The sequence below is a fragment of the Microcaecilia unicolor genome, chromosome 4, assembly GCF_901765095.1.
Source record: "Microcaecilia unicolor chromosome 4, aMicUni1.1, whole genome shotgun sequence".
Taxonomy (NCBI): domain Eukaryota; kingdom Metazoa; phylum Chordata; class Amphibia; order Gymnophiona; family Siphonopidae; genus Microcaecilia; species Microcaecilia unicolor.
In genome coordinates, this window is record NC_044034.1 from 308,373,255 (window position 1) to 308,397,574 (window position 24,320).

General features: G+C 45.3%; 1 long non-coding RNA gene across 1 annotated transcript; it reads right to left on the reverse strand.

Moving 5' to 3' along the window:
- Positions 1-425: 425 nt before the first annotated feature.
- LOC115468091 lies at positions 426-19,836 on the reverse strand. Its single transcript, XR_003941821.1, has 3 exons — positions 19,731-19,836; positions 6,905-6,911; positions 426-436 (listed from the first exon to the last, which is right to left on the reverse strand). It is a non-coding gene; the product is annotated as an uncharacterized LOC115468091 (long non-coding RNA).
- Between the last annotated feature and the right edge of the window lie 4,484 nt (positions 19,837-24,320).

Below are 24,320 nucleotides of genomic sequence, written 5' to 3' on the forward strand. Positions count from 1 at the left end.
TTTCCATACCTTTCCTATTAATACCCAACATTCTATTCGCTTTCCTAGCCACAGCAGCACACTAAGCAGAAGGTTTCAGTGTATTATTGACGACGACACCCAGATCCATTTCTTGGTCCGTAACTCCAAACGTGGAACCTTGCATGACGTAGCTATAATTCGGGTTCTTTTTTCCCACATGCATTACCTTGCACTTACTCACATTAAATGTCATCTGCCATTTAGCCGCCCAGTCTCCCAGTCTTGTAAGGTCCTTCTGTAATTTTTCACAATCCTGTCGCGAGTTAACGACTTTGAATAACTTTGTGTGATCAGCAAATTTAATTACCTAGCTAGTTACTCCCATCTCTAAATCATTTATAAATATATTAAAAAGCAGCGGTCCTAGCACAGACCCCTGAGGAATCCCACTAACTACCCTTCTCCATTGTGAATACTGCCCATTTAACCCCACTCTCTGTTTCCTATCCTTCAACCAGTTTTTAATCCACAATAGGACATTTCCTCCTATCCCATGACCCTCCAATTTCCTCTGTAGCCTTTCACTCTGTCATGAACATGCTGCTCTACTAATGAATCAGTACAAATGGCTGAGATATTAAACTATGCAGCAGATGAGGTGCGGATTTGAAGGGGTGGCAGGTGCAAATCACACTACTGGAACTGGTAATCTGAAACTATGTTTGAGTAGGGGTGGGCTATAAAGTTTATCATAGAATCTGGTGATATCAAAAACCATGGACAATTTTGGTGCCCAATTAGCTGCCTGATTTCTGCTACTCTGAAATGGGACATCTTCTCTGTGTGGAAAAGGTGGTTTGCTGTTATGAGGTGTTTCCTCTTTTACAAGTCTGGTATGATCTTTATTTCAGGATGAATTTTCTAAACTTCGGGAAGCTTCCTTCTCACAGCTGTACTGACATTCTCTATTTTGCTGGAAGGTAGAGGGTGGAGCATCCCAACCTTAAATGAATGGCCTTCAACAGAACCTGTCCCCCTTCCTACTGCTGTCTCTGAACTACACTGTAATTTGCTTGCATTATACACTTACATCCCTAGGGAAGGAGGCTTCCCCATTCTATAGAGGCATTGCTACACAGGAGAAGAGGTAACCTAGTGGTTAGAATATTTGACTGATCATACAGGAGTGGCCTGCTCAAATTCCAGTACAAGTTCTTGTCACCTTGAGCCATTAACCCTGCACTGTCCCAGGTACAGCTGACCAATGCAACCAGGAGCTTAACCTGTGCACAGTAATATGCTTTCATCTCTGGTGAATGAGGCTTTTGCATTATATTGTACTATCAGCTGCTCCCAGGCACTCCTCTATCTTAGGTAGGATCTCTTCCTGTGGCCTGGGAGGGTGAAGTACAGCTTTTCCTTTTTTTAGTAAGATCCTGGCCAACAGCAAGGTGTCAGCATCACTGAAGTTTGGCTGCCAATGTCTGGATGCCAATTTCTCACTGTCCCATCAGGCATGATGTCATGAAATCATTACACGCCAATATTTTAGATCATTTTATAAATAGCACAGAAATTTAGGCAGATTCTATAAACAGTTCAGAAAATATCTAGGCAGGTTCTATAAATGGCATGGAAATGGCCGCTAAGCATAATTCAATAAATGGCACGCAACCTTTATAGAATTCCGCTTAGCGGTTATTTTTTCCACAATGATTTTTTTTTTAGCAATTTTTATAGAATTCAGTACATCTGTACTTTTAACTGCATGAAGGGTGGGCAGTTTCCAAAATGTCCACTGATGTGGTAAATGATTTTTGGAAAATCCCTCATTATTTGTGTGTTTGATATATAGACATACACACAAACACAAATTTGCACATAAACAACATAAAAGTTCTTCCATGATGTCTGTTATTGTGCCACTGACATTTATCATATTTCTTGTATATGAATGTTCTACTGTATTCTTTTAATGTATACACTAGTGTTAATGCATCATATTACTGCTATTGATAGAATTTAATTCGCCTACTTCCATGTTTACCTTATTGCTTTATTTGTGTTTTAAGCTTACATTTGGTCTATTTACTATTGCTGAGTTAATATAAATTTAAGTGATGTCAAGCTAAATGCATTGTACACCACCTTGAGTGAATCTCTTCATAAAGGTGGTTAGTAAATCTCAATAAATAAATAAAGTGTACTATTTAAAAGCATGACATCTTTGTGGGTGGGGCAGATTAAGGACCTGAAAGTTAATTGGGTGAGGCTGCAAATTAGGTACAAAGCTGTAAGTTTGCCTAGGGTGCTCAATACCTTTGCACCAGTCCAGGGAAAAGGCATTTTATAGGGAGGAGGCAGTTGTGGGGGAGCAGTTTTTGAGGATGGGTCAGTTTGTGGGATGGTGGACCAGTTGTAGGCCAGTAATTTGGGGGGAGGAGGAGGGCAGGAGCAATTTGCTATGTGGCAGGGCAGTTGTAAGGGGTGTTTTTGTGGATCAGTGCAGTTTGCATGGTGATGGGCCAGTTGTGTGGGAGTGGATTCGCAGATAGTGGTGACTTGCTGGGTGGTAGGACAGTTGGTGGTGAATGAGGAAGTTTACAAGGTGGTGGGGCAGCATTGAGAGCTAGTACGTATATGTGGGTAGAGGCAGTTTGCAAATTGGTGGAGTAATTCTGAGGAGTACTGTTTGGTGGTGGGGCAGTTTGTGGAGTGGTGCAGCCAGTAGTTGGGGAATAATTTTTAGAGTGGTGACAGTTTGTGGGGTGGTGGGACAATTGTGGGAGGTAGTTTGCTGGATAGTGGGGCAGTTTGCAGATTGGTAGTGATGCAATAGTGAAGGGGTAGTTTTGGGGTGGAGATAATTTGTGGGGTAGTAGGGCAGTTGAATATGGTAATTTTTGAGAGTTGAGCAGTTTCCAGGGGTAGTATCTGGGATAGGGCAGTTTGCAGGTAAGGCATTTGTGTGGGGGGAGGGGGCTTGGGGAAGGTTATTTTTTTAGGGGTGGGAATAATTTATGGAATAGTGGGGCAGTTGCAAAGGGTAGTTTTTTGGGGGGTAAGGGTAGTTTGGAAGCTGGTGGGGCAGTTGCAGGGGTAGATTTTTGAGTTGGGCAGTTTGCAGGGTGATGGGATATTTACAGGGGGATGGGAAATTTGTGCTGTGGTGTGCCAATTGTAGAGGATAGTTTTGGGGTGTGGCAGTAGTTGCAGGGGTAATTTTACTGGCACTGCACTTTAATAAACAGACCTCTACTGCAATCCACCTCAGCCCCCCAAATTGTATGGTTGGCTATGCCCAGAGAGAGAGCTTGTTGTTAAAAACTTTCCAGCACACCACTGAATGCAGTCTTAATAAGTACAAGCTAAATATTCAGCGCTGATGGTAGGAAAGTAAAAGAGACAATTATAAGATGTCTTGTTTTGTTTGTTTTAAACCTTCTGCTCTGTAAACCTCCCTCACCCAATTCAGACAGTATACGTGGGCAGTACCAAGGGAACCTGTGCCACAGGAAACCTCCTCTGACATGTCCCCTCAGTGCTGCAGCAGTCACCTTCCATCTCCCAAATTAACTATGTTATTCCTGCAGTATGCCAAACTCCAGCCAGCCTTGATGTGCAGACATTTCAAACAAGAGTGTGCTGTGCCATGGACTATATGGTCAACCCTGCTAGTGAAGTAGGAGCAATGATAATATGTATTTATTTAGTTAGTTATTTAATTCTATTTTATTACATTTGTATCCCACATTTTCCCACCTCTTTGCAGGCTCAGTGTGGCTTACAATATGTCATAATAGTGGAAATATGTAAAAATTAGACATTTGGTATTGCAGAAGGATCTAGGGTAACATGATAATGATAAAACATGATAGTAGAATAACAAGTAAATTTTGTAGGACAGTTCTGGGTACATGTGTGGAAGTTCACATGTGTTGGTCGTTGTGGTATGTCTTGTCAAAGAGATGGGTCTTCAGAAGTTTGCGGAAGTTAGTTAATTCATAGATCATTTTTTAATTGAGCGGCAGCGCATTCCAGAATTGTGTGCTCAAGTAGGAAAAGGTTGACTTATGTGTTAGTTTGTATTTTAGACCTTTACAGTTAGGGAAGTGAAGATTAAGGAATGTGCGGGATGATTTTTTTGCATTCCTGGGTGGTAAGTCTATCAGTTCTGACATGTAGGCTGGGGCATCACCATGAATGATTTTGTGAACTAGGGTACAGATTTTGAACATGATGCGTTCTTTGTGTGGGAGCCAATGTAGCTTTTCTCGTAAGGGTTTAGCACTTTCATATTTTGTTTTTCCTAATATAATTCTGGCTGTCAGAAACAAAACTCCAAGCCATTATTTGAAATGTTGACACCCCTCTGGAAACTTGGTGACCAGGGCTCTAGTTTTTTCTTTGTGGGCCTGAATAAATAAAATGCTGGTGATACCAGCCATGGCAAACTTCTGGACAGAGTGCAGAGCACAGCATTAGCTGAAACAAAAGTCCAGCTTCTCAGCTTTATAATGGCTAATTGCTGCTTTTGTAAATCCACTTGGACTTATCTGCTGGCTGTTGCTCCATTTTGAAGAAGCATGTGAACTGAATAAAAAAATCTGGTATATAGAAGAGAATTAATTCTTTTAGAAATCTACCAGGGAAAGCCTCTGCACACTCATTCTTGAAGTATTTGTAGAGTTGAGAATGCACATCTGGAGAAAAGCTCTGCTGAGAAAACTTGTCCGTGCTTGTAGAAAGGTAAAGTAAGCCTGCAGTGCTATAGTAACTGGGAGTTCATTTTTTATGTATGACTGCATTAAAGTCTGTAAGAAATCATTTTTCTTCGCCAATACTGCTATTCCTTCAAAACACCTGTATAATACAAATTCAAGAACGGGCTAAAAACAACAAATTTTGCCTGAGCCCAAGTAAAACTGAGCTCTTGTGGGTCCCTAACACAAGCGATCACATACCTAACATCAAAATCTCTTTTGGGTGATGCAAACCTTTAAATCACAAATCGGGAACACTGGGATACTTTTATACTGATCCCCTAAATCCCAGCAACTTTCAGGAGCTGATTCTATCATCTGCAACAATTAAACTGCCTCTCTCCAGTCATTCAGAAAGCAAGTCTTGTCACAGTGGTTCACTCCATGATAACATCAAGACTGGATTACTGTAATGCACTCTACATTGGTCTGATTCCAGTTGATTCAGAATGCTGCAGCACCACAAATAGAAAGAAGGTTGTAAGTGACATGACCACATCTCACCATTTCTGCAAAAACTTCACTGGCTACCAGTACAATACAAGGCTAGATTTAAAACTACAGGGGTGCAAAGTAATGGAAACTATTATAAAGAATAACATTATGGAACACGCAGACAGACATAGTTTAATGGGACAGAATCAGTGTGGGTTCAGCCAAGGGAAGTCTTGCCTCACCAATTTCCTTCATTTCTTTGAAGGCATGAATAAACATGTGGATAAAGGTAAGTCAGTTGATGTAGTGTATCTAGATTTTCAGACAGCTTTTGACAAAGTCCCTCATGGGAGACTCCTGAGAAAATTAAAAAGTCATTGGATAGCAGACAATGTCCTTTTGTGGCTGAGAAGTTGGTTATTGGACAGAAAACAGAGGGTAGGGTTAAATGGCCATCTTTCTCATTGGAGGAGGAGGCTGAATAGTGGAGTGCTGCAGGGATCTGTACTGGGACCAGTGCTATTTAACATATTTATAAATGATCTGGAAGTTCAAACAAGTGAGGTGATTAAGTAGTCCTTTTACCAAATGGCGGTAAAAGGACACCTGCGGTGGCATCGGTGTGCGGTTTTGCTATGCGACTAGGCTTCCTTTTACTACCACCAGTAAAAGGGCTTTTTTTTAAATGGAAATGGCGGTGCAGTAAGTGTAATATTGGCCACAAGGCCATTTCCAGGGAGACCCTTACCACCTCCTATTTAGGAGGCGGTAGGGGCTCTTGCACTAACCCAGCACTGCCCGATTACCGCCAGGTAAGCCCCCAGTGTTAAAAAGTTTTAAATAATTTTTTGGCACCAGAAATGCTGCGTGGTGGGGGTCAGTACTATCGTCGGGCTCCCATGTAGCCTGGCAGTAGGAATGAATCACCGCACGCCAAACCTGAGGTAGCCCTTCATGGCTTTTGTAAAAGGGCCCCTAAATTTGCAGATGACACAAAAATATTCAAAGTTGTCAAAACACAAGCAGACTATGAAAAATTTCAGGAAGACCTTAGGAAACCGGAAGACTGGGCAGCCAAATAGCAGATGAAATTTAATGTGGACAAATGTAAAGTGATTCGGTAGCAGCCAAAAAAATAAACAAACAGAATGCTAGGAATTATTAGGAAAGGGATGGTAAATAAGATCAAGAATATTATAATGCCTCTGTAATGCTCCATGGTGCGACCTCACCTTGAGTAATGCATTCAATTCTGGTCACCATATCTCAAAAAAGATATACGTAAAGATTCAAAGAAGAGCAACCAAAATGATAAAGGGGATGGAATGCCTCTCATATGAGGAAAGACATAAGAGGTTAGAGCTCTTCAGATTGGAAAAGAGATGGCTGAGGGGGGATATGATTGAGGTCTTCAAAATCCTGAGTGGTGTAGAATGGGTAAAAATGAATCAATTTTTCACTCTTTCAAAAAGTACAAAGAACCGGGGACACTGAATGAAATTATATGGAAATACTTTTAAACAAATAGGAGGAAATATTTTTTCACTCAAAGAATAGTTAAGCTCTGGAGCTCGTTGCCGGAGGATGTGGTTACAGCAGTTAGCCTATCTGGGTTTAAAAAAGGTTTGGACAAGTTCCTGGAGGCAAAGTCCATGGTCTGTTGTTAAGACGACATGGGGAAGCCACTGCTTACCCGGGGATTGGTAATATGGAGTGCTGCTACTGTTTGGTTTTCTTCCAGGTACTTGTGACCTGGATTGACTACTGTTGGAAACAGGATACTGGGCTAGATGGACCATTGGTCTGACCCAGTATGGCTATTCTTATGTTCTTAAGTTTTCAAGCTGTTTTAGGGCAACAACCCACATTATTAGCTCCTTAACATAAATTAAAGGGCTCTAATCCTGGGTTTCTCACCCTAATGTAGCATTAAATAAGTTACCTAGTGATACATAGCAATGAGATGCAAATCATGAAAATGCATGTAAAGCAGCTAATTAGTATGTAAATTCCATAATATGGCTTGCAGTGAATAGCGGGTGCACACTGTAAAGCACATTATAGACCTAAAATGATGAAAAAATATTTAGCATACAAGGATCATCGAGCTTCAAAGTACAGCCCAATGTTCCACCCCCCCAATCACAGCCCTATCCCCCACCTGAATAGACTCCCCCAATCATAAATTCCCCCATCAAAGTCCCCCTCCCTTGAAGAGATCGCCACCCTGTAGTCAAACCTCTCCTAATGATTATACTCCCACTCACCCAAAAGAAAGAATAGAACATGTGTGATGATCTTAAGGTGATCAAACAAGTAGAAAAAGCAATAGCAAACGCCAGAAGAATGCTTGGGTGCATAGGGAGAAGAATGGCCACCAGGAGAAAGGAAGTTATAGTGCCTCTGTATAAATCTATGGTGAGATCCCATTTACAGTACTCATACAGTTAAAGAGACCACATTGTAAAAAAGATGTAAACAGGATGGAGATGGTCCAGAGGGCAGCTACTAAAATTGTCAGTGGTCTTCACGATAAAGCGTATAGAGACAGACTTAAAGACATCAATCTGGTCAATATTCAACTGGTGGTGGTCAGTGTTTTTTTAATCACTAACCACTGCTGGCTAAAGTAGACCCAGATATTCAGTGTTGGGCTATGTCTGGGCACCAACATTGAATATCTGGGTATGACTGGACATGTCCTGCTCACCAGAATTACGCAATTCTCAGCTGATATTCAGCCAGGGCATGCATAAGACATTTATGCAGATCTCAGCTGAATATTGGCCAGGACTTGTTAAGGGAATCTTCCAGATCCCCATAAATAATCCCCCTTTCTGGTCCAAATCCCTCCTTCCGCTCCCCACAGTCCCCCCCACTCAGTTCCCCAACCACTCTATGCCAATTGCCCCCTGGATTTCTGTTCACAACTCCCCCAAGAGCATCACCAATGTCAAAAGCCCACCCCCTCCTGACCCTCCCAGACCATTCCCCCTCCCAGATCCTTCTGATATGCCTCCCCCTCATAAAGCCTCATCCCCACTTTTCCACTAACCTACAGTGGTGGAAATAAGTATTTGATCCCTTGCTGATTTTGTAAGTTTGCCCACTGACAAAGACATGAGCAGCCCATAATTGAAGGGTAGGTAATTGGTAACAGTGAGAGATAGCACATCACAAATTAAATCCGGAAAATCACATTGTGGAAAGTATATGAATTTATTTGCATTCTGCAGAGGGAAATAAGTATTTAATCCCTCTGGCAAACAAGACCTAATACTTGGTGGAAAAACCCTTGTTGGCAAGCACAGCGGTCAGACGTCTTCTGTAGTTGATGATGAGGTTTGCACACATGTCAGGAGGAATTTTGGTCCACTCCTCTTTGCAGATCATCTCTAAATCATTAAGAGTTCTGGGCTGTCGCTTGGCAACTCGCAGCTTCAGCTCCCTCCATAAGTTTTCAATGGGATTAAGGTCTGGTGACTGGCTAGGCCACTCCATGACCCTAATGTGCTTCTTCCTGAGCCACTCCTTTGTTGCCTTGGCTGTATGTTTTGGGTCATTGTCGTGCTGGAAGACCCAGCCACGACCCATTTTTAAGGCCCTGGCGGAGGGAAGGAGGTTGTCACTCAGAATTGTACGGTACATGGCCCCATCCATTCTCCCATTGATGCGGTGAAGTAGTCCTGTGCCCTTAGCAGAGAAACACCCCCAAAACATAACATTTCCACCTCCATGCTTGACAGTGGGGACGGTGTTCTTTGGGTCATAGGCAGCATTTCTCTTCCTCCAAACACGGCGAGTTGAGTTCATGCCAAAGAGCTCAATTTTTGTCTCATCTGACCACAGCACCTTCTCCCAATCACTCTCGGCATCATCCAGGTGTTCACTGGCAAACTTCAGACGGGCCGTCACATGTGCCTTCCGGAGCAGGGGGACCTTGCGGGCACTGCAGGATTGCAATCCGTTATGTCGTAATGTGTTACCAATGGTTTTCGTGGTGACAGTGGTCCCAGCTGCCTTGAGATCATTGACAAGTTCCCCCCTTGTAGTTGTAGGCTGATTTCTAACCTTCCTCATGATCAAGGATACCCCACGAGGTGAGATTTTGCGTGGAGCCCCAGATCTTTGTCGATTGACAGTCATTTTGTACTTCTTCCATTTTCTTACTATGGCACCAACAGTTGTCTCCTTCTCGCCCAGCGTCTTACTGATGGTTTTGTAGCCCATTCCAGCCTTGTGCAGGTGTATGATCTTGTCCCTGACATCCTTAGACAGCTCCTTGCTCTTGGCCATTTTGTAGAGGTTAGAGTCTGACTGATTCACTGAGTCTGTGGACAGGTGTCTTTCATACAGGTGACCATTGCCGACAGCTGTCTGTCATGCAGGTAACGAGTTGATTTGGAGCATCTACCTGGTCTGTAGGGGCCAGATCTCTTACTGGTTGGTGGGGGATCAAATACTTATTTCCCTCTGCAGAATGCAAATAAATTCATATACTTTCCACAATGTGATTTTCCGGATTTAATTTGTGATGTGCTATCTCTCACTGTTACCAATAACCTACCCTTCAATTATGAGCTGCTCATGTCTTTGTCAGTGGGCAAACTTACAAAATCAGCAAGGGATCAAATACTTATTTCCACCACTGTATAGGCCCCATGGGCCTACTGTAGAATCCCTAGTGGTCTAGGGGGTGGGTTCAGCAGGAGCAAATCCTGATCACTCCTGCACATGCTGGCTCCAGTCACAAAATATCTACTGCAACCTCTCTAGTACCATAAACCTACAGCTAGAAAGCGTAGCAGCTATTTTGAAATGGAGACAGCAGGAACAGGGGTAATTGAGGTTTGCACTTGCCCAGCCTAACCTTCTAGAGCACCATTGATACTAATGTGGTTTTGGGGGTCCGAGAGGTGGGTGTGAAATGCTTTAGGAGGGAGGAGGCATTTTAGGAGGAATGGTAAAGGAGATGGGTTGCTTTTAGTGGAGGGTCAGAAGTGGGTGGGCTTTTGGGAGGGGAACTTCTTTTTAAAGGGGGGTTGGGAGGAGGGTAAGGTTTTGTTGAGGGGTCCATGCTCTTAGATGGGTTGTTGGAAGGGAGATTCAATATTGTTTGTGTGGGGGAGAGAGGGGAGAACAGAGGAGGAATCAGGCCACTATCCAAACGTTATGAGGGAGCTGGATGATATTCAGTGTCACCACCTGTACAGTTAAGCATGAAAGTTAAGACAGTCTTTTGTGGAGTCCTACCTGGTCACTAGCTATGCGGGCACAGCACTGAATATTTAGCATGCAAGGATCATCGAGCTTCAAAGTACAGCCCAATGTTCCACTAGGAGTGGCCTAGTGGTTAAGGTGGTGGACTTTGGTCCTGGGGAACTGAAGAACTGAGTTTGATTCCTACTTCAGGCACAGGCAGCTCCTTGTGACTCTGGGCAAGTCACTTAACCTTCCATTGCCCCATGTAAGCCGCATTGAGCCTGCCATGAGTAGGAAAGCGTGGAGTACAAATGTAATAAAAATAAAAAATAAAATATCACCAGTACCCACACACCTCCCAATTCCTCTCTGACTCTGCTCCTGGAATGCCCCTCCACTGATCAGATTTAATTTGTACAATCTGAGCCAATACTCTGGCACTGCATGGTTATATGCCATTCAATATCAGCTGCTGGTCCAGTGAACATGATTTAATCAGTCAGGAGCCTCTCTCAAATCACCTTGAATATTGACCACAATATGTATACTTTGGATGAAAGACAGTTGAGAGGAGATATGATAGAGACATTTAAATACCTCCATGGCATAAATCCACAGGATGCAAGTCTTTCAATTGAAAGGAAGCTCCAGAAAGAGGGGGCATATGATAAAATCAAAGTGGATACAATCAGGAGTAAAATACGGAAATAATACTTCACAGAAAGAACGATGAATTTGTGGAATGACCTCCTGGTGGAGGCAGTGGAAACAAAAACTGTACAATATTTGAATTCAAGAAAGCATGGGACAAGCACATAGGATCTCTTAGGGTGAGGAAGAGATAGTAGATGGTATGGATGGACAGAGATAATAGATGGTATGCATGGGCAGACTGACTGAGTCATATGGAGGGGCATTTTCAAAAGAAACGTCCAAGTTGGGATTTGGACGTCTTTGTAAAACGTCCAAATCTGGGGGTAGGAAGAACCATATTTTTGAAAAAAGATGGACGTCCATCTTTCATTTCAAAAATACCAAAGACATCCTTGGACTTGGACATCCTTAGACATGGACGTCTTTGACTTTTGGCGATTTTTGAAACCAAAGACGTCCATGTCTAAAACATCCAAATGCAAGTCATTTGGATATGGGAGGGCCCAACATTTGTAGTGCACTGGTCCCCCTGACATGCCAGAACACCAACTGGGCACCCTAGGGGGCACTGCAGTGGACTTCATAAATTGCTCCCAGGTACATAGCTCCCTTACCGTGTGTGCTGAGCCCTCCAATCCCCCCCCCCCAAAAAAAAACCCACTACCCCCAACTGTACACCACTTCCATAGCCCTTACGGGTGAAGGGGGTATCTAGATGTGGGTACAGTGGGTTTGTGGTGGGTTTTGGAGGGCTCGCTGTTTCTAACACAAACATAACAGGTAGGGGAGTATGGGCCTGGGTCCGCCTGTCTGAAGTGCACTGTACCCACTAAAACTGCTCCAGGGACCTGCATGCGCTGTCAAGGAATTGAGTATGACATCTGAGGCTGGCATAGAGGCTGGCACGAAATATTTTTAAAGATGTTTTTTGAGGGTGGGAGGGGGTTAGTGACTACTGGGGGAGTAACGGTGGTCATCTGGTCACTTCAGGCACCTTTTTTGTGCCTTATTCGTTAAAAAAACACGTCCAGGTGAAAATGTCCAAGTTTTACTTTAGGTCTTCACCAAGCCTCCAACATGCCCCCTTGAAATTTGGACATCCTTGCGATGGTCTTAAGTTAGAGACGTCCAAAATCAGGTTTCGATTATACCGATTTGGACGTCTCTGGGAGATGGACGTCCTTGTTCTGATTTATGTCGGAAGATGGACGCAGTGGCGTACCAAGGGGGGTGGCAGTGAGGGCGGTCCGGCCCGGGTGCACACCGCTGGGGGGGGGGGGGTGCCGTGGCGCGCGCATGCTCCGAGTTCGCTAACTTCGTTCGTTCACTGCAGCTCCCTCTGCCCCGGAACAGGTTACTTCCTGTTCCGGGGCAGAGGGAGCTGCAGCGAACGAGCGAAGTTAGCGAACTCGGAGCAGGCGCGCACCACGGCACCCCTCCAGTGGCTTGCACCCGGGGGGGTGTCATTTCGCTGGGGGGGAGGTGTCATTTAGCGGGGGGGGGGGGGCACATCGGCGATCCGCCCCAGGTGCCATCCAGGCCAGGAACGCCACTGGATGGACGTTCATCTCTTTCGAAAATGAGCCTGATGGTCTTTTTCTGCTGTCATTTTCTATGATGTGGAGGGGCATTTTTAATAATGACGTCTAAATATGACTGAACATTTTACAGAAAACTTCCAAAACTCCAGTAGCGAACATAGCCATTTTTGAACCTGGAAAAGTCTCTTTTTTTGCGAAAATCGCCATTTGCTAGATATTTTTGTGCTCAGTGCTCAAGCCATTGGAATGTAGAAGGAGCCAGTATTCTTAGTAGACTGGCCACAAAGACATCCCAGAAGAGCTAGAGGGAACCCTAGGCGGCATGCAGTGGACTTTACATAAAAGGTCCCAAGTACACATCTCACTGTTACCTCCTTATATTGTATGGTGAGCCCTCCAAAACCCACCAAAAATCTAAAATCTACTGTGCTGAACTGTACACCACTACAATAGCCCTTATGCCTGCAAGTGTCACCTGTATGTAGGTATAGTAGGTTTTTGGTGGGTTTGGGATGGCTCACAAATGTAACAGAGTGGGATATTGTCACCACCCCCCTGCGCTCCGTTGTATCTTGTAAGAAGGAAGAGGCTGTCCTACCCTGGTTAGGCCCCTAGAGGGCGCTGTTGCCCTAAAAATGTCCAGGGAGAAGGGCTGGGTGAGTTGCTGAAGGGAGCCAGTAAGGGCAGGTATAGCTGGAGGTCGCTAGGACCGGGGAGAGTCCTGGAGGAGGGAACAGGTGCAGCCGGTTAGGGGCTGGGTCCTGTTTGGCCATTAACTACTTAACACCCCTCCTGAGTTGTGAGGAGGGGAGGAGGAAAGCTGGTAGCTAAGCAGAAGGATCTCCTTGTGAAGTATTGGCTGAGCCCTATGTCCTGGTGGTGAAAAGACTGTGTGTCTGGAACAGCAAAGAGGTACTGGGTGTCCCAGAGGAAAAGACTGGGTGTCTAGAGCTGGGTGCTACAAGGAGGGACTATGTGTCCGGGACTGAGTTAATGTTGAGTCCAAATGCCTGTGTGAGTGGGCCCAGTGGGAAGAACTCTGTTGGGTCAGAACTGTGCAAGTAGAAATCTATGACTGAGCCCAAGGCTTGTGAGAGAGGGCTCAGGAAGAAGAAATATTTAAAATGGAAGATTGCACTGAGTAGGAAGAAATGAACTGGTTAAGCAAGAAGAACTGTTCAAGCTTGTGAAAGTGTTTTAAGCTAAGAGAAGTGTGCCCCAGAGGCTGGAATAAAGATTTGTATGAAAGATCCTGTTGATAAGACCTGACTCTGTTTGCCTTTGTTGAGAAGCAGGTCACCCCGAGTAGAAAGGGGTAGGACATTAATTTGCATAAAATCTGCATACTGAGAACCAGCTCACCCTGAGTGAAAGAGGGATCTGGGAACCTGAGGTGGGAGCTTCATCATCATACACAAGCCTCATCCTTTTCACAAATGGTGGCAGCGGTGGGATATTCACTGAACATCCACGTGGGAGCAGCGGAGTCCAGATCAGACCAGATGAGGGGTCGGCGTGAGATGGCGGTGTCCCTGGAGGTTCCAGAGGCGGTGGTTCCAGAAGCCTGTCGAGGGGGCCAACACTAGCAAAAGCGCTTTGCTCACCTACCCCAGGTAAAGGGTATCTAGGGGGGAGGTGAGAGTGGATACGTAAGTGAGAACTGGAGGTTTGGGAGTGGCTGTAGGGGATGGAGGAGGCCACAAGCCCCTTCCCCGGAGGGGGAGGCGGACACACAGGGATGTGCAGCACAAGTGAGAGGGCCAGGAGAGAAAACAGGCCACACTTGGATTTTGTTTTGTGTGCTTGCAGGCTGCACCCCATCGGACGGCCAGAAAGGATGGAGGCCTGAGAAGCTGGAGAGGAGAAGGCAAGAACACTCACCTGAGTCAAGTATCGCTGGAGAGGATCTATTAAAGCTGGACATTAAGAACCAGGTTTTGGGACTTGCAGGGGGAGGGTCAAAAGGGACCTACTGCAGGGGCCCAGCCTGGGGGAGCATGGTGGGGGCGGGCACCCTAGTGAGAGGGAAGGGCCCGGGCCATGTGTGGTGCTAAGAGAAGAGTCGTCAGGTGACCCCTTTCTCGGAGGGATCGTGGTGAGGTCGGAAGCCCCAGGAGGTAGGAGGTGGCCGCAGTTGGAGGGTCAGACAGGACCTGCTGTGGTTAGGCTGGCCGCGGTTGGAGGGTCAGACAGGACCTGCTGCGGTCAGGCACCTCAGGTCCCCGGGAATGGGGGGATGGGCCAAGCCATGTGAGGTGCTAAGAGGAAGATAAGGGACCTAGGCGAGCTAGGTGACCCCTCCCTCGGAGGGCTCATGGTAGTGTCGGGCGCCCAAGAGGTGGGAGGGGACTGCAGGAGAATAGGGTCAGGTAGGGCCCGCTGCAGTGGGAGCCCCTCAAGGCCTGGTGAATGGGAAGGGCCTGGGGCCATGGGGTGTGCTAAGAGGGGGATGAGGAGCCTAGATAGATGGGGGGTTGGTAAGGCCCAGGGATAGAACAGGGATGAGCCTGGAAAAGTGTAAGCCCTTTGTGAAGAATTGCTGCTCCTCAGTGGAAAAGGCTAAAAGAGTTGCTGAGATGGAGCAGCAATTATCTTAAGGGTGGGGGTATGTAAGAAGGAAGAGGCTGTCCTACCCTGGTTAGGCCCCTAGAGGGCGCTGTTGCCCTAAAAATGTCCAGGGAGAAGGGCTGGGTGAGTTGCTGAAGGGAGCCAGTAAGGGCAGGTATAGCTGGAGGTCGCTAGGACCGGGGAGAGTCCTGGAGGAGGGAACAGGTGCAGCCGGTTAGGGGCTGGGTCCTGTTTGGCCATTAACTACTTAACACCCCTCCTGAGTTGTGAGGAGGGGAGGAGGAAAGCTAGGGGCTGGAGAGGAGAGCTGGTAGCTAAGCAGAAGGATCTCCTTGTGAAGTATTGGCTGAGCCCTATGTCCTGGTGGTGAAAAGACTGTGTGTCTGGAACAGCAAAGAGGTACTGGGTGTCCCAGAGGAAAAGACTGGGTGTCTAGAGCTGGGTGCTACAAGGAGGGACTATGTGTCCGGGACTGAGTTAATGTTGAGTCCAAATGCCTGTGTGAGTGGGCCCAGTGGGAAGAACTCTGTTGGGTCAGAACTGTGCAAGTAGAAATCTATGACTGAGCCCAAGGCTTGTGAGAGAGGGCTCAGGAAGAAGAAATATTTAAAATGGAAGATTGCACTGAGTAGGAAGAAATGAACTGGTTAAGCAAGAAGAACTGTTCAAGCTTGTGAAAGTGTTTTAAGCTAAGAGAAGTGTGCCCCAGAGGCTGGAATAAAGATTTGTATGAAAAATCCTGTTGATAAGACCTGACTCTGTTTGCCTTTGTTGAGAAGCAGGTCACCCCGAGTAGAAAGGGGTAGGACATTAATTTGCATAAAATCTGCATACTGAGAACCAGCTCACCCTGAGTGAAAGAGGGATCTGGGAACCTGAGGTGGGAGCTTCATCATCATACACAAGCCTCATCCTTTTCACAATCTGTGTAGGTTTACCCAACACCTGTTGTTAGTAGTCGTGGCTAATGTTGGGTACCACACGGAGCTCAGGGGATGGTGCAGGAATACTAACCTCGTCCCACCCTTTCAAAAAGATGTGGGAGGAAAAATAAACTAAATTGGATACTTTTCTAAATTAACCAGAACCAACACAATATTAAGATTTTCAAACAATAAGTCAACTTTAATTTCAGAAATTTCTATAACAAATATTATAACATTGAAAGTAGATAATTGTAATACAATGTGCAGATTAACTCTCTTGTTGTGCTATCTTATTTTTGTACCTCTTTTCTCTTTTAGGTTCGCTTTCGTCAGAACACACCCCAAAATCAGATAAGTACAAATTAACCTTAGCAAACCCAAATTTTCTCTGTATTTTCTCTCTCTTTGTGAGTATTTCCCTGAATTTGATTCTTTGGTGTTTTCTTTTCTCTTTTCAGGTCTCCGTAAGCAGCCCACCCCTCTCACCAATGAAGTAAGGTAAGTATTGTTTTTTTTTTTCTTCCCTATTAGTCTTTCTCTCTTTACTTCTAAACACTTTTTGTGTCCCAGAATGTCACTTAGCTGTCGTTGGTTCACACTCCGTTCTTGTCGCCGTCTTTCTTGCGTGGGGGCCCGTTGTCAACAGTTGCTTTGTTTCTGTGAAGTTTTCATTCTAAACCTTTCCTTAACAAAATGAAATGGGGGCAAAACCCTCTCTTCCTGGGTTGAACTGAAACCAGTTTAGCTAAGGAGTGATATATGGAAAACTGTGGCCAACTATTCTTCAAAAATAAAATTAATTAAATGTTCCCTATCTTCCAGGTCTAAACTTTAGGTTTTTTTTTTCCCTGAACTTGTGGTGAGAGAGATTGATTGTCCCTTTCACACAATCACTCCCACACAATTCTTTTATTACACTATTCAAATTCTTATTTCAATTCACTACCCATTAAGCTATAACTCTACTTCCATTGAATTAAACTTTAAATTTATTCCCAAACCCTTTACCAAATACTCCTTAAGCTACTAATACTGTTACACTAATAACCCTCTCTTATCAAATTCCCCTTAACTCTTACCCTATTACTACATTCACCCTATCCTAATAAAATTTTAAAGCTTATTCTATAAATCACACCTTCCTTACACACCTCACTTTCATTCACCATCAATCACCAGAAACCTTTCCCAATATCCTATCTTTTACCATTAAAACCCTCTTCTCACTACCAGCACCTCCTCAGCACCTCCACTCTCTCTGACCATCAATCCTACTCTGACCAACTGCAACTCCCCAGTTGCCTTGGTAACCAGCCTTGGCTTGCGTTCCAAGACAGCCTTGGCTTGCGTTCCAAGACCCTTCCAGCCAATCCCTGACTAGTACCAACATTCCAATCTCCACTGCTGACCAGCGGAATTCTGGCCAGCAGTGCAAAATCCCCATTTTAACCCCATAGAAACTAATGGAAAATTAATAAAATTAAATAAAAACCCTATAAAACTATATCCAAATCACCCCAAAATTTCTACATTAATTAAACTTCCCATTCCCTATTAAATCCTGCTTTTAAAATTTAAAAATACCCCTTATTACAGTCCGCCCGCAATTATCTCTCCTAAACCCCCCTCAAAAATCCCAAAATAATTTAAAACCCACTCTAAAAATTCAATCCCCCTCCCCTCTACCTGCTATGTCGAATTTAAAATTTTACCATGTAATTAACCCCTTTAAAACCCACACTACACCAGAACACCCCCAAAAAATATTAAAATTTAAAATGTAACCCCCCACAAAAATAAAGAAAAATACCCTGAACCCAAATATGTAAATAGAATTTAAAACCAATAAACCCCTGATTTTTTAAAAATAAAAAACACTATTTTCACAATTTAAAAATTAACCAATCAAATTTCCGGGCCAAACGACCCCTTACCTTGTTGTAGAATTTCCCCTCACGTTAAGCCTTCCATCCGTTCCGGTCTCCGACGTCCTGGGGCAAAAACGGAGCGTTTTGAAAAATTTGCCCCAAAAACCGCGATTCTTCTGGAGCTCCGGCTTAAAAATCGAGGCCCAGGCTTGTAGGCCTCGCCGGAGCTCCTGCCGAAAAACAGTTCGTGCGCGTGCGCGCACCCCCGTCACACCTCTCACGCTCCTCCCTCGGGCCAGGCAGGCCCCGCTCGCTACCCCCATCAAAAAAAATGACGGCGCTGCTCCTCTTCGCTCCCGGGGACATGCCCAATCGTCCCCGGGAGCCCAAAAACAACGGCGCCGCTTCTCCCTCCAGAGGAGGCACCGGATGGCCCCAAAAATCTCTCGGGAGCGCCACTCTCCTCCTGCAGCGCTCCCGACTATCAAAATGGGCCCGTCATCGGCCCCGACGCGACCCCAAGACTCGGGCAGCGCCCTGAAACAACGGCGCAAACCTCCCCTTTCCTCCACCAAAAAAACAAAACAAAACTGCCTCCCACAGCGCATCCCCCCCGCAATCCAGCCACAATCGGCCCAAAAACAAAACCCTGCCTCCTGCAGCACACCCCCACTGCTTCCCAAGACCCAGGTAAGTATTTTTTATTTTCTCTTAACCCTTTATTTCTTAACCCTGGTTACAATATGGGCTTGGGTCCCCTTCTCTACAGTGCACTAGGCTACTCCAGGGACCTGCTTGCTACTCTAATAGGACTGACCATAACATCTGAAGCTGTAATAGAGCCTAGTATGTACATCTTTGGGGGGTGGGAGGGGTTAAGTGACCACTGGGGGAGTAAGGGGGGTTATACCTTAATCCCTCTAGTGGTCCCTGCTTTAGCCTTTCTTCATAGGGAAGTTGTCCCATCTCGTTTATCATTTTCGTCACCATTCTCTGTACGTTTTCTAATTCCGCTATACCTCTTTTTGAGACATAGCAGTTGCACCATGGAGTGATACAAAGGCATTATAACATTCTCATTTTTGTTTTCCATTCCTTTCCTAATAATTTCTAGCATTCTATTTGCTTTCTTAGCCACCGCTACACACTGAGCAGAGGGTTTCAACGTATCATTAACAATGACTCATAGATCCTTTTCCTGGGCAGTGACTCCTAATATGGAACCTTGCATCACATATCTATAGTTTGAGTTCCTCTTTCATCTGTCATTTGGATGCCCAGTCTCTCAGTCTCAAAAAGTCGTTTTGCAATTTTTCACAATCCTCTTGCGAATTAACAACTTTGAACAACTTTGTGTCATCACCAAATTTACCTCACATACCCTGGCTTTGGAGCGATGTTCATTACTGTCATGGTATGCACAAAACCAACCCATTTGGAGACACTACCCCAAGAGAATTATCAATTACACAAGGTGCAATTATCTTCATGAAACAAGTAGAAGATACATGGAACAACCTCCCAGCAAAGATAATAGGGTTAGAATAGTAACAAAATTAAGGAAATCTGGAATAAACACTGAGAATCATTAGTTGCAAAGAAGTAAGGGAAAGCCAGCAATCACTGAGGTAAATTTAGCAGAATATATTGGTCTATTTTAAATGAGGTGGGGTTGGAAGGGATGAAACAAAGGCAGGGAGGACACATTATGCCACAGAAGCAAAAGGAGTGCTACCGAAAATCTACATAGCTTTGTAGCTCGGAGCAACAGTTGGCATTGTAATCACTTTTTTAAAATGTGAGCTTTTTGACAAAGCTAGCACTCGGGGCCCCACAGAGAAGCAGATAATCCCTGAACTACAGTTCCAAGAAGCCCTTGCAAGCAGGCGAGAGGAGGGTAGCCCCAAAAGGGTGGAATGGATTTCCAACTCCAGCAGGGGGAGCAGTGGCTCAGTGCTAGGGGAGCCAGTTACTCCTTTCCCCACTAGAGGGAGAAGAGGAGGTGAAGCTCGGTCCCTTAGCTGCATCGCCGGTATATAATTCCCTCCAGCTGTGAGAGAAGGAGAGATTTCTGGGTGGCTCCCAGCCACCTGGAGGGAGAGGAAACTGATTGAGAGAGAAGCTGCCATGGAGTAGGTGGAGGACGGAAAGGGCCTGCCACTGGAGCTTCCCTGGGGGGGGAGAGTAAGCTGCCATGGAGTGTGAGAATGTAAATGTAGCCCTGTCCAGCACATGAAGGCAGTGTGAGAGGCCACAGGGGTATGGTGCTGTGAGGTAGGAGGAAAGCTGCCAGCCCTGTTTGGTACAGGGTCCTCCTGGGTGCTGTGAAGAGGACAGGGGCATTAAGTAGTGGTTTCCTTTGAAGAGACTGTTTGTGAAAGGGTTGAATTATTGGGATGTATAGAACAGCAAGCTGAACTTTGACTGAGCCCTTCTGAGGGAGAGAGGGGGTAGTGCAAAGGAAGTGGGCCTGAACTGTTAAGGAACTGAATGTTGGCTGGAATTGTGAACCTGGCCTGAATCCTGTTTGTGAACTGCATTTCAATTTTGAGAGTGGAACTAAATTGAGAATAAAGCACTTTAGTCTTAAGTCCATTTGGCAGTCTGGTTCTTTGCTGGAAACCTGTGAGCCTAACCGGGCTGCCGGCCCCAACCCAGAGCAGAGGAAGCGGACCCCTTTACAGCTTATCAAATCTTAATACATTGTTGTTATAACCTGTGATGATTTTGGGGAACAAAAAGTACTGGGTTGTGGCTTGCAAATGTTTCATTCTGACTGCAAGGGGAAGAGAAAGCAACGCTGTTTCTGATGGTTCAAAATTATTTTTTAAATTAAGAAACATATAAACAAAAGGGTGCCTGAAGATGGTTGTAAAGCTGGGAGGGGAATTCTACACTAGAATTTAACCGGCTTAAAAATAACCAGATATTCAAAGCCAGAGTTCATATAGGTCCCAGGAAAGATGCCATTGGCGGTGAGCAAAAACACTCACTGCTGATGGATGAATATTGACTCCATTGTTATATGGCCATACTGCAAGCACTTTTTTTGTATGTTTAGATTGAGGAGTGGCCTAGTGGTTGGAGCACCCATTTTGATATCCAGAGGTGGCCAGTTCAAATCTTGTTGCTGCTTCTTGTGATCTTGGGCAAGTCACTTAGGGGACCTTTTACTAAGCCATGTAGGTACATACGCACGCCTAATGCATGCCAATTGGGAACTATCATGTGGCCCAGGCAGTAATTTCAATTTTTATGCACACCCAGTATGTGCCCTAGAAAATTTCTGGCATGTGGTACTAACTGGGCAGTAATCGGCATTGTACACGCGCTGATGATTACTGCCCGGTTAACACGTTAGACTTTACCACTAAGTCAATGGCTAGCAGTAAGGTCTCAAGCCTAAAATGGACGTGTGCCAATTTTCATTTCACCGCAAGTCCATTTTCGGCCAAAAAAAGGGCAGTTTTTGCAGGCACTCTAAAAAATGGACCTGCACGTGTACAATACACGCATCTACAAAAGTGCATGCCATTTTTTGGTGCACCTTAGTAAAAGGACCCCTAAATCCTCCATTGCCTCACGTGCAAAATTAGATTGTGAGCCTGACAGGGAAATACCCAGTGTACCTAAATGTAACTCACCTTGAGCCAGGGGTGTAGCTAGGTGGGGCCACAGGGGTATGGGCCCCCACAGATTTAGCCCTGGCCCCCTCTACTTTTGACCCCTCTCTGCCGCTGACCCTCCCTCACCACTTTCGACCCCCCTTCCCCCCGCCGCCAGGTACCTTTGCTGCCGGGGGTCCCCAACCCTCACCAGCTGAAGTCTTCTTCAACGCCGGTCTCCAGCATGTTCGCTGATCTGTTTCTGTGAGTACTGACTCCTGACGTCCTGCACACGTCCTGCAAAGGTGCCTAACGGCGGCGGCGGGGGACGGTTGACAGCGGCGGCAGTAGGGGGGGTCAAATGTTTCAGGGGAGGGTCGATGGCTGGGGGAGGTGGGCTAAAATGTGCCCCCCACCTCGGGCTCTGGACCCCCCCTCCCGCCGAGGTCTGGCTATGCCCCTGCCTTGAGCTACCACTGAAAAAGGTGTGAGCAAAATCTAAATAAATTAAATACATAGCACTATTTTGGAGTTTGTCTGTCTGAATATTTCTGTGAAGATTTCCACAATTAGAAGAGAGTTTGGAGGCTGGAGGGCTCAAATATTTGGGGGTGAGCACCATCATTTTTGTTGCTGTTGGTTGTTTTGCTTTTTGGTTGATTTTTTTGTTTGTTTGTTTTGGTTAAGCATCAGTCAGCTTTTTAAAAAATAAATAAAAATGAACAAAATTCCATTCATTTTCTTTCAGTTTTTTAAAAAGTACGTCATCATTTCATTTCAAATGAATGCACATCCCTAGTTAAAAGTGTCCTTGTACAGTGTAAACAATGCAGGCAATTCAAAAAGAAGTGTCCTTGTACAGTGTAAACAATGCAGGCAAATCAAAAAGATCTGTCCTATTTGCACATGTTCTTTCTGGTCCTCTTAAATGTTAGTACTGTGAGGAACCCCTGAGGGTCAGGGAAGCAGAGATCCGGAAGAGGAGCAAGATGGGTAGGTTTCATACCCGGGATTCCAACTACAAATCCCAGGATCATAGGGGCTGGGAAGCCACGCCCCCACAGAGGCATAAGCTTCCCAAGAGCCGGAGAAGGGAGGAGGACTACAGTTTTCAAGAACCCCTGCAAAGCCCTGGGGGCAAGCAAAGGGAGCTGAAAGGGAACTACAAGTCCCAGAATCCTGAGGGAGAGGAGAGGGATTGACTGAGGAGGAATAATCAGGAGGGAGAGGACCAGCTGGGGACCATAAAGGGAGAGGAGCCCATGGAATGGGAGGTGGAGAAAGAGGTTGAAGAGGAGATCCAAGCCCAAGATTTCTGGGGAAGTGAGCCCATGGAGATTGCTGCTCTAGCTCAGGTATAAGGGAAGAAGTTGAAAGGCTTCATAACAAACCTTCTTCAAGGCTGGGGAAAGCTTGGAAGAAAAATTAAGCAGCTGTTCCAATCAAGGGGGAGAAAGGTGCCGTGCTGTAAAGCAGTGAATGATTTCAGCTGTGGCCAGAAGTCAGTCCTGACTGGAGAAACAGGTAGTGACTTGAACTGTGTCCAGGAACCTGGCCATGCTGGGGAAGCAGTGAATGATTTGAACTGTGTCCAGAAGTCATGCCATCCTGGGGAAGCAGTGAATGATTTGAACTGTGTCCAGAAGTCATGCCATGCCGGGGAAGCAGTGAATGATTTGAACTGTGTCCAGAAGTCATGCCATGCTGGGGAAGCAGTGAATGATTTAAACTGTGTCCAGAAGTCATGCCATGCTGGGGAAGCAGTGAGTGATTTAAAACTGTGTCCAGGAATCAGGCTACGCTGGGGAAGCAGTGAATGATTTAAACTGTATCCCGAAACTGTGGCCGGCGGGGGGGGGGGGGGGGGGGGGGGGGGGGGGTGGGGGGGGGGAACAAGGGGTGATATGTGCTGTAACCAAGGACTGAGTCTGGAGTCTGGAAGAGGAAATGTCTTGGCCTTGCTGAAGGAATAAAGCAGTTTTAAGCATATTTTTGGAGTCTGCTTCTGGGAGTGCTGTGTCCAGGGACGGGTCCTTCCAGGGTCAGCTGAGTTCATACCTGCAGGAAGGCCTGAAGGTGGTGGCCTGCTGACAGTACACAAACCTGTTCTATGACTTTCATGTTTTTAATAGATTACTTTCCTAACAGAAATGTTTGTTACAAGTTGGAAAGCTTTCCTTTTTCTCTTCTTTAAATAAAAAAAACAATTTCCTCATTAAATTACTTCAAAAGGGATTTAGGGTCTCATTTACCAATTAGAGAGTATTCATGAGCATCAACTCATGTTAATTCAAGTTTAGGGAATAATTAGTATATGGACCCAAAAAAAATCCAAAAAGTGGCACAAAGCGGCAGATGGATGTTTTTTTTTTTTTTTTCAAAACCCATTTTTAAGATGGTTTTCTATGCAGTACATTTGTAGTGCATCCAAATCACAAGGGGGCATGTTGGGGGCAAGATTTTGGACGTCCCCAAAACTTGGATGGTTTTCTGCCATAATGGAACAAAGGAAAAGCATCCAGGGCTAAAAGTTAGACAGTGTGGTCTAGACCTGTTCAATCATGACTTAGACCTGTGTTTACAAAGGAGTGTTATAGGCGCGTTAGCATTTTTAATGCACATTAAATGCTAAATCACGTCAAACGCTAACATGCCTAAAGGAATGTATTGGTGTGTTAGCGTTTAACGCGCCTTAACTTTAAAGGCACGTTAAAAACACCAATGCGCCTTAGTAAACATACCCCTAAGTCACAAAAAGGTGCCCTAAATGATGAAATAACCACTGGAGAGATTAACG